The sequence below is a fragment of the Hevea brasiliensis genome, unplaced genomic scaffold (assembly GCF_030052815.1).
Source record: "Hevea brasiliensis isolate MT/VB/25A 57/8 unplaced genomic scaffold, ASM3005281v1 Scaf368, whole genome shotgun sequence".
NCBI classification, from domain to species: Eukaryota; Viridiplantae; Streptophyta; class Magnoliopsida; order Malpighiales; family Euphorbiaceae; genus Hevea; species Hevea brasiliensis.
The window spans coordinates 56,043-72,319 of record NW_026614882.1 but is presented as its reverse complement, the minus strand read 5'-3'; positions in this window follow the sequence as shown (position 1 = coordinate 72,319).

Below are 16,277 nucleotides of genomic sequence, written 5' to 3'. Positions count from 1 at the left end.
CCCTTCTCTACTCATAATCAAAGTTAACATAAGAGCTAAAATTAAATAGTCCTTAAGCTTCTGGAAGCTTTCCTCACACTCATCTGACTAGAAAAACAGGACATTTTTTTGAGTTAACCATGTCAGCGGAGCTACTATCCTGAAGAAGATCTGTACAAAGCGCTTATAATAACCTACTAGGTTTAGAAAACTTTGCACCTCGATGACCGTAGTAGGCCTAAGCCAATTAGTTACTGCAATAATTTTCTTGGGATCCACTTGAATGCTTTCACTAGAGACCACATATCATAAGAATGAAATACTTTTCAGCTAGAACTTACACTTCAAAAACTTAGCATGCAGCTAATGCTTCCTTAAGGTCTGCAACACCATCCTTAAATGCTAAGCATGTTCTTCCTCAGTCCGAGAATATACTAAAATATCATCTATGAAAACAATGACAAAGCGATCTAGGAATGGTTTAAACACCCTATTTATTAGATCCATAAAGGCTACTGGTGCATTAGTGAGTCCAAACGACATTATTAAGAACTCATAATGATCATACCTAGCCCTGAATACTGTTTTTGGCACATCCTCACTCCTTATTCTTAGCTGATGATAGCCCGATCGTAGGTCTATCTTAGAGAAGTATCTTGCTTCTTGTAGCTGGTTAAACAAGTCATCAATCTGAGGGAATGAATACTTATTCTTAACTATTACCTTGTTTAGCTGTCTGTAGTTAATGCACAACCTTTGACCCATCCTTTTTCCTTATACACAAAATAGGAGCACCCCAAGGTGATGTGCTTAGCTGGATAAAACCTTTGTCTAGAAGCTCCTGTAGCTATTCTTTCAATTTTTTTAACTTTGTTAGTGCCATCCTATAGGGTGGTACAGAAATGGGGTTTGTACTCGACATAATATCTATGCAGAATTTAATCTCCCTATTAGGTGGCATTCCAGGAAGCTCCTCAAGAAAAACATCTATAAATTCCCTAACAACAAGTACATTTTCACACAAGTACTTTCAATAGATGTGTCCCTATAACCTTAACAACCATGCCTTAACATCTTTCTGGCACTTATGGTTGACACTAGATTATATGAAGCTACACTCCTGTCATCATCAAAGCTAAACTCTTCCACTCCAGGAATATGGAAATACATTTTTTTTATTATTTCTTAATTCTAACTTGATTGCTGACTTTATTACTTGCGATTGGTTTCCACCAGTACATCACCATATAGTATCATACTATAGTACTAACCTACTACTCATTTTATGGAACACAAGCCATTCACCATGGTTGATTCTTCCTATATCTCCTTCTTAACATGACCATCAAAACATTATCGTTCCCTACTATCCTTTGTAGGAAATTGCTTTTCATGGTTAGATAGGTATCCTTGAACCTATAATTTCCATCTAAACTATCATGGTAGTGAGAAATGGTTGTTATAACACAATCCCAAATAAGATACTTTAAGCATTCATTCTTCTTGATATAGCCACATCTATTGTCTATAGCATTCCAAACTTTAGCCTTAAATCTAGCCATATCTCTTATTCCTCCTCTTCAGATTTCATCGCCTTTTCGTATTTATTGTGCTATATTATAAGATATCAGCACCTACCCTTTGTTGTGCTATTGTCTCACCTGACATATCACCTTAGAATTTATAATCTCTTCTCATTCTCTTATTATCGCCTATACTTATAATCATTTGTCTAGTGCCCCTTGTACTCTGTTATGTCTTGGAAGATAAAGCACTAGGAGATTCTTTTAAAACTAACTCTAGTATCACCAATAATCATTTCTCTAATCCTTGTACTTTCAAATAACTTGTAATTACATATGCACCTACCTTGTCCTATCTTGTTTTCTGTTGCATATTATCATACTATATCACTCATATTTTCTTACAAAATTATCTTGTTGGTCACATTGAAAATACTTGCTTAAATCCTAATTACAGATTTTAAGTTTTACCCTTTGAATTCTAACATCAAATCTTTGTGCCATTATCCCTCATTCTTTTCTCTCATCGTGCATGCTTGAATCTATTAGGTTGAGTTCTATTCAATTTACTACCTAATAACTTCGCTTCTTTGTCTGATAAGATAGTTCAAGTTACCGTTGTGCACCCTCAAGCTACTACCTACTTCAGTTGCATACCATGCTTAACTTTCCTTATACTATTAACAATCGAAAGGTCCTTGTCCTATTGCCTCTTATTTTATCTTGGAAACAGCAAACAGACAAAGTCTAATCTAGATTTTACAACTCTGAGCCCTATGTTTTGGCTTCTAATACTACACCAACTACGATCTGCTTTGAGTTCTGCACTTTTGGGTTCTATACCTTGACAAATGTTCTCCCTAATATTGTCCTTTTCTAAGCTCTCTATCCTTACTTTTTTATTTATCTTGTTACCTTTCTTAGAATTGCACTTTGCCTCCTCTATATCTTAACTCTACTATTCCTAATCTTATTCTAATTTAGGCCTTTTATTTTTTTCTTTAGCTAACTCCTTTTATCTTATCCAAATTTGAACTTTAACTATTTTATTCTTTAGCTCTATTTATTTGCTGGTTTTTCAATCCCGCAAGTGCACGAATTGCTAACAAGTAATAAAGTAGTAAGTAGAGTATCATCCCACGAGGAATTTAATTAGTAAGTACCAAATTACACAATAATTTTGACTGTCTAGGCTACTGAATAAAATGGGGGAGTGAAACTGATCTATTTTGAATGCTAAAGACTAGAAGGATAATGAATCTAAAATGAGACAATCTATTAAAACAATTTTAGAATTAAGATTTCACACATTAACCTTATTATGGATTTAATCTTGTTCATTCATTGGATTAAGGATTGTTGCTTTGATTAAAATTAATCCTAAGATATCCTAGGTCCTCTCTCAAGGCACCTAATGTGTATTTCGATTAGAGCTAAACTCTACTTTCGTTGGTGATTAGTCCAAATAAAAACCTTTTAAGATCTATGAATAATTATGAAATTCCACAAAGGTCATCAGCCTATCTCTAGGTCAGATTTCTTAGGTCCAAAATCCTGATTTTCCAATACCAATCTTCACCTTTCAGTTCTTCAATTAGTATCTTAGATCATAGCTAGGTGGGTACTAACACATAGCATGCATTAGGAACACAAGAACTTGAATCAAAGAACAAAACTCAAATCTAATAAATAAGACTCAATATTTGTCCAGAATAATGATTACAAGCGTTACTCTCCTAATTTCAGAATAAAGAAACTACTCACTCATAGTGAGTTTAGCAAACATAATTAAAATGAAATAAATGAACATAAAAGTAGCCTAAAGAAATAGAACAAAAGAACCGAAGAGAATCTGCAGCTTTGAACTTATGGAACTTCTGTTGAGGACTCCTCCTTGATGCTGATGCACTATTCTTCAGGACAGCTTAGAGAGAATGATGAAGATGTATGAAGATGTGTATGTTTGGATTTTTTCTTTTTTATGTTTTCTACTGCCTATATTTATATTCAATGTCTAGGGTTAGGTTTTTAGAGTCCCAAAAGCATTAAAAGTCTCTTCTCTTTGTAAAAACTGGAGCTGGAACCAAATTAGGAAACTGGCTATCAGGTGATGCATGGCCCGTGTGTCACTACACGACCCAGGGCTGTGTAACTTACTGGAGCTAAAAGGTTACATCTTGTGTCGGAGCAGAAGGTCACATGGGCCTCGGCTAGTTACACGGGTCCAATTACATGGCCCATGTTCCATTCTTCTTCCGGGAACTCTTCGAGCTTTGCCAGGCAAAATCTTACACAGATCTCCGTAGGTTACACGGGTTGTGTTACACAGCCCATATACTGTGTTTCTTCTTTGACTTCTTTGGTTTTCTCCTGGCAACAAGTTACTTGCATTTGTGGTACGTTTATATGACCCGTGTACTATGTATCAGCAACAATATTCTTTTCTTGAGTTTTTCCAAGCTTACTTCTTTACTCCTATGCCTTGGAATTTCCTCTAAACATCTGAAAATATGCAAAAAAACATAGAATTTAGTGCAGAGTGATGAAATCTAAAAAAGTTAATGAATTTGGTGATTATGCATGAAATTACCTATCTAAATGCTATGAAATGCTGTACAAATGTGCTTAAAAACATCTATGTAGTACAAGTGTATCACTATTCTCTTTCTTGATTGGACTTTCTATCAAAGACTTATATCCCTTCACTATATCTATCAATTCATCAACACCTTGATGTTACTTAGAATTGGTCCTCTAACCACTTTAGCTGCTACTTCTACTAGCATTCATATTATCTCTCTTGCTGCATTTGATCCAACTAATTTATCTTTCCCTTTTGCACTTCTTCTATATATATACATGTTCTATGATTTATCTATGCTAACTTTGGTCCTTATCCTTTCCTTTACTTAGAGTATAGTTTTGTCTCGAGCAATAAGAAGCTAAGGAGGAACTCAGAGAATAGTTGTCATAAATTCATTATGTGATCTCTGTTCCTATCCTTTAGACTACATACTATCCTTACTACCTTAAGGAGGGGGTCTACAGTAATTCTATTTTTTCATATTCACTCAATTAGCTAAAATTTAAGGTATTGGATACCCAAACTCGTCATTCAATTTAAAGGCTTTACATCTATTATGATCTGATCACTTATGGTTCCTACAATGAAACTTGTACCCTCTCCAGGGTACCTGAGCCAACAACTTTGTACCCCACTCTATGTCCCATTTAGGACACTATTTCATAGGTCACCATCACCAGTAATAACCTTTATCTCTCCTGAAAGTATAAGACCATAACTTACATCACAACTGACTGCAAAAGAGGTACTGCATCTGCCACCTTGCCACAACCATGTCAGGCTATCTGCTCTTTTATCATACTGTAAACTCCTTAAAGCATCATTTCATAGGCTATGAACATCATTCATAGCATTCGATCTCCTTTTAGGGGAGCAAAGTCATACTCTGTGCCTTGTTGCCACACAAAGAAGATACTATTTTCACTAAACTTTAGGCAAAACATCCATTGTAATGCCAAAACTATCCAAGAACCCATATCAGAGACCAGATGGTCTCACTATGTAGGTGATACCTTTACTTTGTGACTATACTGAAACCTCTAGTCTTATGGTAACTCCTGATGTAACTCTAGTTCATGTTAGGGCAACCGAGCCACTGACTCTAGTTACTGCCTAATTGTGACCTTTAATAACCCTAACTAGGAGTCCCAAACTCTTCTACATAAATAGAACTCTATTATGGAATAACTGTACTAAAACAGAGGCTGTCTGTAACCACCCTCATCATGGTGCACCATAGGGATGCACGTAGCTCAACATAATAATCCCATATCGATACTGTAATCTATAGCTTATAGCACAAACATCGAGAACATTGTATAATTACTACAGTACATTCCAACAGACCAAGTTTCTCAATCTCTTTTTTTCCTTGAACCCACTAATACCATAAACTTACTCTGACTTGGCTATCTACTGACGGCTACCAGCAATGTTACCCTAACCACTATTTAGGGAAACTATACTACCATAACTCACTTTTACATACTCGTGCCCTGTATTAGATAGACACACCACCTAGCCCCATACTAACAAAAGTATAGAACTTCTTGGAATACATATCGCCATAGGAGACCTCAACACGTCTGCTAGCTTTAGTTTGCATCATCATGTACTCCATGAAAATCAAGACACTAAACTGAAGCACTCTTACACTACCCAACGAATAATGTAGAGTCTAGAAATAAAGAATTACAGAAGAAGACAAAATAAGATCTTATAGTCTGCCTGTGACAACTCTAGGTACACATTTTCCCATGAATCTAGATCTTAGGCTCTAATACCAACTTTGTCACGATCCAAATTCTGGGCTGGATCGGCACTAGGACTTGGGTCAGCATAAGGCCCCTAAAGCTTATAGTAAGCCTAACTATCCCTAGCCTAACCATAAGGCCCATAACTATAGTCCAAATTCAAGAAATCAAATGGACAGAGTCGGGCTATAAATTGGACTACTTGATGGGGAGTATTAACTCACTCGACCTGTAAACACAAAAATAACTCAACTTAGAGAGCTCAGCTCACCCTCACAATATTCAAAATAATAAATAATCAAATGGGAGCTTGGCTCCCTCATCCAAAGTGAATACTCATCTTATACATTCCAACATATCCATATAATAAGTTTACAATTTCAAAAGAAATAGATTATTACAATCCTAACAAGATTAGAACATTACTAGCACATGCAGAGTTCTAGATTATAATTCAAGGAAATAAAATACAAACAAGCTACTACTATATAAATCTGCGAGAAAGGAAGTAGGTTATTCAGAAAAAGAGTTCACCTGTCACCTGAAAAAAAAAGGTTGAACAGGAGTGAGCATTCGACTCATAGAGTAAGATATTGATTTTAAATATAATTTCTATAACTATCTAAGCCTAATGCATTCCTATGTATGAAATGCAATATACACACATATTTCCAAACAAGTCAAACAATATTTGCACAAAGATATTTTTGAGCATTCACACACAAGATAATTTTGAGCATTCACACACACACACACACACACACACACACACACACACACACACATATACATATGGGAGTTGATGGCCTATATAGCTCTCTTAATTTCAATGAGGTCAAATTGAGTCGTACTTTCTCTTAATAAACCAAATGCGGGGGTCAGCGAGATTAACTCAAAGCCACACTCATCCCGACTTATCTACAAAAATGATTAGGTCCCAGCGAGTCAAGCTCTAGCTGTGACTATCTATCCTATCTATATCCATAAACACACCACATGCACGCTGACATACGCGCATAGCTCCAAATTATCTTAAGGTGACATCCACAACAATATTATCAATTAAATATGTAATACAAGGCGTGCCGAGTAATTAACTATATACATATATTTATAAGTGAATGCATGGGTATGCCTTGTATATATAATAATATTGAAATTATAAATAAAATCAATTTCTACTCGTAGATTATCTAAATGTCACTGGGACAGCTGATAATATGAGGAAGGTTGACTCGGATTACCTAAATAATCATATTCAAGAAATTTATCAATATTAACTCAAAACAAGGAACTAAAGAGCCTAAGACACTTTAGGTTTATGTTGAAAATCCGATAGAGTTTTCCCTGTACCTATGACCTATCCAACCTGTAAAATAACTCAATTAACAATTTTTTTCCAAAAGGCCTCAGGCTCACAGCACAACAACTACACAATGCCCCTCCTAGGCCTACCAAATCAGTTAATTTTCACATAAAATAATTATTTAAAAATTCAGGATGTTACAAGTACATATAATTATAATATTTTCTATATCTCTTAATAATTGCTTCTTATAAAATTATTAGTACTTAAGTCAATTATGCAACATATTATAATTAAATGTGTTATGCATACTTTAACTCTATATAAATAGTATTATAATGTGCATTATATTTTTCATCAATTACTCCTTATGATTTAATTAGTACTTAAATCAATTATAAAACATATCATAATTAAATATGGTATATATACCTTTTATAATTTAGAAATGTAATATGTGTTAAATTTTTCATTAATATGCTCTTTATAATTTAATTAGGATTTAAATTAATTACAAAAACACATTATAATTAAATGTGATAAGCATACTTTAGCTTCATATAATTAGTATATAGCACTACAATATATATTACATCTTTCATCAATTACTCCTTATAAAATAAGTAGTATTTCATAATTGATTTATCTTAACTTCATATAATTAGTACATAGCACTATAATATGTGATATCTTTCATCAGTCTTATCATTTAATTAGGAGCATGTAGTTAGTTATATAATTGATTCATATTTTTCAATTAGAAATTAAAAAGTATTTGAATTTAACTAGACAATCATTCAATTGCTCCATATCCAACAAATTTTAAATAAAAAAAGAAAATGATACAAAATGAATGTATTTTTATTTAAAATGAGCAATTTACTATTTTTAAATTAATCAAAACAGTAAAATAGCTCAAAATATTGAAATTTTTGAATAGGAAAATTATTGTTTAGCCCTTATATTTTAATAAAATTAACTATTTAGTCATTATATTTTAAAAAATTCACTATTGAATCCCTTTGTTTAGCTTTCGTTAAAATTTAACGGGACTAAATAATTTAATAGAAGAAAAATAAAGAGATTAACTAATATATTTTTTAAAATATAGAAATTAAATAATTAATTTTGTTAAAATTAAGAGACTAAATAATAATTTTTTTTTAATATTAAATTATCGAATTGAGGGACCCAAACAAGCTTCTATAGCAAGGAATTGGGCAAACAAAATTTAGTTTAAAAGTTAAAATTGGAATAATCAATCGCATCAAATTGGAATTTCTATTCAATTTGGTTTTATATTTTAAAAAGTGCGTTTAATTCGGTTTGGTGAAAATTTAAACCAGATAAGAAAATATTAATATATTTTTAAAGCTTTATTGGAATTTGTGTATGGCGTGGCGGTTGAGAGAGTGTTTTTTTTTTTTTTGAGGAACTGTGGGTTCAATTTTTATAATTTAAATATTTTGTTTTTTATTTAACTATTACACTGAAATTAAAATCTGACCATCCATTTTAAACGATCTCAGCCATTAATCTTAGGCTAGATATTCATCACTTTCAGAGTTTCAAACCACTCAAAATCTCTTCTAGTCTTTTCCCTTGTCTCTACCATCTTCTCTTCTAATGAAATTGAGAACCTAACACACAGCAACTATTGGAGTAGTGAGTGTAGAATAGGCTTTAAGACATAATAAATCACTATCTTTAAGGTATTAATTGCCTCTATTAGATTGCTACAAGATTATGACAATATACTTTCAGAATACAATAAAGCCTGGAATCTACAGTAGTAACTCCTGAAAATTTCTCTTAAGAAATCTTTATACAAACTAAATTTAGAGAGACTATAAGAGAAGAAGAAGAATAAATAATAGCAATAGTATATTTGAATTGAAAAACTCATTTATATTTATAAAGAATGAAAATTTATGGCACATTTTCTATACAGATACATTTCTCTATTTCCAACAGACACGACTGTTTGTTTTAAATTGGCACATCTTTTAACATATGTGATTATATTTGTTTATTAATAGACACATCTGTTATGACACATCTCCTAATAGTTGTAATTATTTGTGTGTAATAGACATGTCTGTTTGTTAATAGACACATCTATTTGTTAACAAATATATCTATTCATAATTTATTTACAAAAATTAAGATAAAATAATTATTTTATTTAACACACATATGTGCCAATTACCATCATAGAATAATAAATATTTATTTAAATATATATAATTCTATATATATATTTCATTCTTTCCACTTCTTCCCTTTCTTGTATTTTAACAATGTGAGAAGTCTTTTTCTTTCTACTATCTAATATAAAAGCTATTTATAACAATCCCCCCCTTAGCTTGTATTGTTAGATCCCATTGTTTCATGCATAACGAAAGTATCTTTCAATTTAAACATTTCCTTAGTGTAAGTATTTCAAAGTTCTAAAGAAATCATAGTAGCTTTAGCTTAAATCTAGATTCTTATTAAATAGAACTAGAAATATTACACACATGAATCAATTAGTTCGAATTAAAAGTTTATCAAAGTTTTAGCACATATGGTCTTATGCTACCTCTTGTTTTCATGAAAATTTACAAAAGTTATTCTTAATTTTTTTTTGAAGTGGCACTACTTTCTATGTTCATATGAAGTTTCATTTGTAATAATATTAAACTTTATTAAGAATGTAAATACTCATCCTCATTCCATTAATTTAGTACATTAAATACTGAATTATAACATTTACTAATGACTTGTTATCCTTTAAACTTTATTCAGTAATAATATTATAAAATAGGGTTCCCATCATTGGTAAATTTAATGGAATATTCTTAATCCTAATCTAGCATGTGTACTTATGATCATAACTCTTGAGAGCTCTTTTGTCAAAGATTTGCTAGATTATTACAAGATTTAATATAAACAATGATAATAATACCATCAGAGACTAATTGTCTCACATTTTTAGGTCTAGCACAATGTAAACAAATAGATGGCATAGGTTGAGACTATAACTTAATATCCGGTAACAAGTTTCTCAGTCATTCTGCTTTTTACCTATAGTTGCCAAAGCTATAAACTCATATTTCATCATAGAATGAGTTATATAAATTTGTTTCTTTGATGCCCAAGAAACAGCACCATCATCTAAGGTGAACACCCAATCGAAGGTTGACTTTGTAACACCCCTATTTGCATAGCCTGGTATATTTTACTATTCCGGTGACGGGTATCGATCCGGACAATTAAAGGGATTAGAATCACATCTAAGAAAATTAGATAAGCCCTGAACGCAAATAATTAGTAATTGCCAAATAGTTAAGTATAAAGAAGAAAAACAAAGCATGAAAAGTTAAATGAGTCAGGAGTCACAGCGATGGGTGACCTTCTTGGGAAATGACTGCGAGGTCAATCGTAACCTGAATTCTGAACTGGAAAATGTGACGCGCGATCCTTAGGACTATTGCAACACAGTGGAAAAGAGAAAATCACGAAAAAGAGTTGTTAAGCAGGTCAAATAATTAGGTCAGAGATCCGGAAGAAATATCGAATAACTTATAAACCGGATTCAACCAACGAGGGGCAATTTGGTCAATTCACCCCTAGAGTGAAGGAGCGGAAGCATGAAAATCACAAGTTTATACCATTGAATTCAAAAATTTTTACCTAGGGTCACATGCATCATGCAAGATTTATTTTTATCTATTTGATTTCAATGATAAACAATATATTAAAACTCTTTTAATATGTTTTTGGATTTGTATTTGCCATTTAAGATTTTAGAATTAATCAGATTAATTTTAGACCCCTAGATTAAATTAAGAACAAATACACTAACCTCTTGATGCACTGCAGCATATTTGTGCCTTTGGGATGCGTCTTTAGGACACCTGATGTTGTCCCTCTAGCTTGTCCAAACCAAGATCACCTATGGCAGCCCTTAAATAGCTTCTAAAGCTTTTTCTATTAATTAGAAAATCAAGTTTTTCCTTTTAAGAGATTAAAGATATAAACAGGACACTATAAACAATTTCTAGTATTTTTAATTCAAGAGATTGTTTGCTAATCTCTTGGAATTGATGAGAGATGAAGAAGAAGAGAGAATGGGAGCCTCAAGGGTGGTGGCACAAAGGAGGCAGCAATTGATTGTTATTTTTTCTTTTCATAACAACACTTATATAGCTAGGTCACCACTTAAAACCCTTGCCACATGTCACCTTCTGATTAGTTCTAGGTTTAATTGACCCAATCACATTGTGCCAAGTGTCAAACCTATATTTAATCTTAATTTTAATCATCTTACATGATTAAAAGACATTTGGTAAGTTTATGTCTAGTGCCATGTGTCACCATCACATGGTGCCACATGTCACCCTGTGAAAAGACCAAAATGTCCCTGTGTTTTAATTTTGAGTTCTCAACCCAAAATAATTATTTCTCTTCTTCTAATCAATTTATATCAAATATAAATTAATTAATTAATCTCTATTAATTAATTTCTCATTAATTAAATTCATCTTTAAACACTTTAAATATAAATTTAACTTATACTATACATCCAATAATCTAGATTTAGTTTCAAGTCATACTAGGGACTTTGCAATCTAATTGCAAACCAAACCTATTTAATTAATCAATTAAACTATTAATTAATTAATTAAATCATATTTAATTTGGTGATTACTTGTGTATGTGTGTGACTTACTAAGCTCATCACTAATTGGCAATGAGACATGATATCAACTCTTAATATCATCAGAACTCTTTTTTACCATAAATGATTTCTCTAAATCATTTTATGCACCTCATAGACCATGGTTAATACCTAGCATAGCATGCCATGGCCACCAAATTAGTAATAAGGTTTATCTTAAATGAACCTATAATCATATGTTACCATGCACTAGAATCTCTCTGTTACAAAATCCCAACTCAACCTGAAGTCATGGTTTATGTCAAACCCCATTTGCTATGAATATTATATTCTCTTTTAATTCCAGTTTTTGATTAAAAAGATTTTCTCATCAGAAATTCTTTTCTGATTAAATCTATCTGTCATGGCCAGGAACTTTAAACATCAAGAACAATTAAATGAACATAGGATTTTATCCCTATTTACTTAGAGGAATAGATTTCATCTTGATCAACATCTACCTCCATATATAACTAGTAAGAGCCAACATGTAGCACCCTCCCTGTAGCAACTTCGTACATTCTACTGTTCCGGTGATCAGTGTCGGTCCGGATAGCTAGAACGTCCAGAAAAATATTTAAACTAAAGTGAGGAACTATAATTAACTCAAATATTAATAAGAAAAATTTAGGAAAAATTTTAGAAATAAAATACAACCAAGTTAAATGACCTGGTGCCCAAGAGATGGGTAACCTAGTAGGAAGTTACGGTTTTCGCAACCAGGAGCCCTAGACCTGGGGGAAAATTCATAAAATAATTTTTGGGACTCCAGAGAAGGGTTGTGACACCCCTTACCCGTTTACAGTGTAGCCGAGCAAGTTATGCCACTCAGTGTGTCGGAACACCAATTCATGTTTCAATTTCAATTAATCCTTTTTAATTCATTTATTTATAATTTTTGATAAAACTAAATTTTTCCGCAAATTTTATAGAAAATCCGGCAAAGTGCCGGCTATAAATTGAAAAAACAGTTCTTCTGAACCTGTTAAAAACACTTCCAATAATATCATCACATTATTCTCAATCAACCTCTAATATATTCTCAACAATTTCTCAATTCACTTCAGTATCTCAAAAATTCAATTCAATTCAAAACACAATCAACTCAATGAAAAATGCTCAATTTATTACTGAACATATTCCATAGATACTTACATCAAAAGCATAATTACATGAATTTATAATATACATTACAGAAGGTTATAAAATACAAAATATCAAAATATCAAAATATCAAAATGGCCTAATGTCCTACCAAATGCACTGCAATGTGAGGTGACTCAACTCGAGTGCGGATATGAAGGCTCACCTCAGATGAGGCTGCTGACTCCCACTATGTCTCCATTACTGCGTGGCAAAGTGACACGCTAAGCAATTCTGCTTAGTGGTGACAATATAAAATAAAATAAAATAAAATAAAAACATGTGTATAGAATGTATATTTACATTTTTGAGTGAACTAAGTCTCAAATGTTTATTGCAATATTATTCAATTGAAGTTTCGTAAGATTTATTAATACTGCCCGAGTAACCTATACTAGTTGATCGGATTTGGATAAAGGGTAACCGCATCTGGGTACTAAGTACCTCGGACCATCACACCATCGGTCACATTGTGTCTCCCGGTGTGCAACAGAACAGCTAATAAGCTGTAATAATTATCAGGGATTAAACCCGAGTATAATAACTCAATATCATAGCCAAAGGCTATTATGTCACATAATGGCATAAAAAGCCATGAAATACAGAATGGCATGAAGCCATATGCGATCTTGCTAAGAACCCTATTTGCATGTCAACCTCTCCAAAAGAATCACATTAGTCATCATAGGGCATTTAACAATTTTTAATTATGTAATTCTTTGAAATTGAATTTTTATGATTACTATTCATTTTATTGGTCAACCAAAATGTTGACTTTTGCATTGGAAATAGGTAAATTAGTTTAAATATCATCAACATACCATATTTTGCATTTTAAACTTGTTGGTATTGGTTGCCAATACCATCTCTAAGCTTAATGTGAATTGGACAAAATTTTCGCTTTCAAGCTTTGGCTTTCTGCTCCATTAGTTACTATTGCAGTGGGAATTTTGAAAAATGATCAACATGAAAGTTGTTCCTTATTTTTTCTATTTGAATTTCCTTTTTTTTGCATCACTCCATTTTGAGTTTTGTAGCTTAAGTTATGGTCCAAAAACCACAACCGCCCGATTGAAAATTTTCGTGACCATATCTACACGCATTGAACAGTGACTACAACTCAATTGTTGGATAGGTTCTGGTCATAATTTGGGGTAGGTTTCTTCAAGAAAGTTGTTGGTCTATATCTCAGCTTGTTGCTGGTAAAATTTCAGGTCAATTGGACCTTTCTACATTGAGTTATGGCCAAATGAATAATCACTATTCATTTGGTCATTCTGCAGAAACAGCCTGCAGGTCACTCGGATTTGAGCAAGTTTTTGGTCCACTTGGTTTGGTTTTATGGGTATGGTTTCTTCAGCAAAGTTGTGACATTTTGTGTCTAGTTTCATATCCAATTGGCCAAACACCAATTGAACCTCTACAATTTAAGTTATGGCAGTCCAAACAGGCTGGACTCACATCCAAACCTGCAAGTCACGTAAGGCAGCCACTCCAACCTCAAATTCCACAACCCAATTCACTTCATTTTTGATTCAAACCAAACCAAATGGTCACTAATTGACCATTAAAACCTACTCCCATCATCACAAGATCAAAGTCTCATTCTTCAACCCAAACCCTAACTCAACATTTCAAAACCATGCATTATCATTGCATTTATCAATTCACTTATAAGATACACATTAAGGGCAGCCATACTAGCATGTTAACTCCCCAAAAATCATCACCATATTACCCTAGCCATGGCTGCCAAAATTTAGGGTTAACATACTAATGGTGTTTCATCAAATTTCTTTGTCATTTACACATATTTATAGTTCTTAAACATGAAATTAAAGTGAATTTCAAGGTTTAGGTCACTAACCTCTTTTAGCTCAAATCCAAGCCAACCAAAACTTTAATTTTTCTTCAAAATTTTGTTGCCCAAAGCTTCCTCAAGGTGTGGGATGAATTTTTTGTGAAGACAACTAGGGCTTTTGGTGGAAGAAAGCTAGGGAAATGGAGGTTTAGAAGTTTGTTAATGGTGGTTATGGTGGAATGGTTCACGGCAAGAGGAAGAAGAAAGAAAGAAAAGTCTGATTTTCTTCATTTTCCAGCCCATTTGACCTCTTTTAAGTTAGTTTATGCCATGTGTCACCATGTAATTGGGTGAAGGCACACTAATGACATCATGTGATGTCATAAATTCCCATTTAATTCATTTTTTTTTCTTTTCTTTTCTACTCATTTTCAATTTAATTTTTAGTAATATTTATTCACATTTTATGTCATAATAATTATTTACTTAACTGGACAAGTCGGCCAAAAATCATCTCTGAAGACGAAATGACCAAAATGCCCTCCGTTTGGCTTAACGGGCCAAAATTATCTGTACCGATTGAAAAATTTTTCTAAGCATTTTCTTGGCATTCTAATGCCATAAGAACCTCAATAACCCTTCTCTGGAGTCCCAATAATTATTTTATAATTTTTCCCCCGGGTCTAGGGCTCCTAGTTGCGAGAACCGCAACTTCTCACTAGGTTACCCATCGCTAGGGCACCGGCTCATTTAACTTGGTTGTATTTTATTTCTAAAATTTTTACTAAATTTTTCTTATTAATATTTGAGTTAATTATGGTTTCTCACTTTAGTTTAAATATTTTTCCGGACATTCTAGTTGTCCGGACCGACACTAGTCACCGGAACAGTATAATGTACGGAGTTGCTACCGAGAGGGTGTTACAACTGTTCCCCTCTAATTTAAATTTCGTCCTCGAAATTTACCTGATGCAAACAGTTGAGGGAACTGTTGCCTCATCGTCTCTTCACTTTCCCAAGTTGCCTCCTCGGTGTTGTGGTGCCTCCAAAGCACTTTCACCAGTGGGATCTGTTTATTTCTCAACTCTTTCACTTCTCGAGCCAAGATCCGTATGGGTTCTTCTTCATATGTCAAATCCGGTTGTACTTCAGTTTCTTCCATGGAGATGACATGTGAAGGATCTGAGCGGTATCTTCTTAGCATAGACACGTGGAACACATTGTGGATCTTGTCCAAAGATCGTGGTAAAGCTAGCACAGAGGCTCTGGTCCCACACGTTCAATGACTTCATATGGGCCAATAAACCTAGGGCTCAACTTCCCTTTTCTTTCGAACCTCAATATTTTCTTCCATGGTGAGACTTTGAGAAATACTTTATCACCAACTGCATACTCTATCTCTTTTCTCTTCAGGTCAGCATAAGACTTCTGTCTATTGGAGGCAATCTTTAGGTTAGCTTTGATTATTTTCACTTTTTTCTCAGT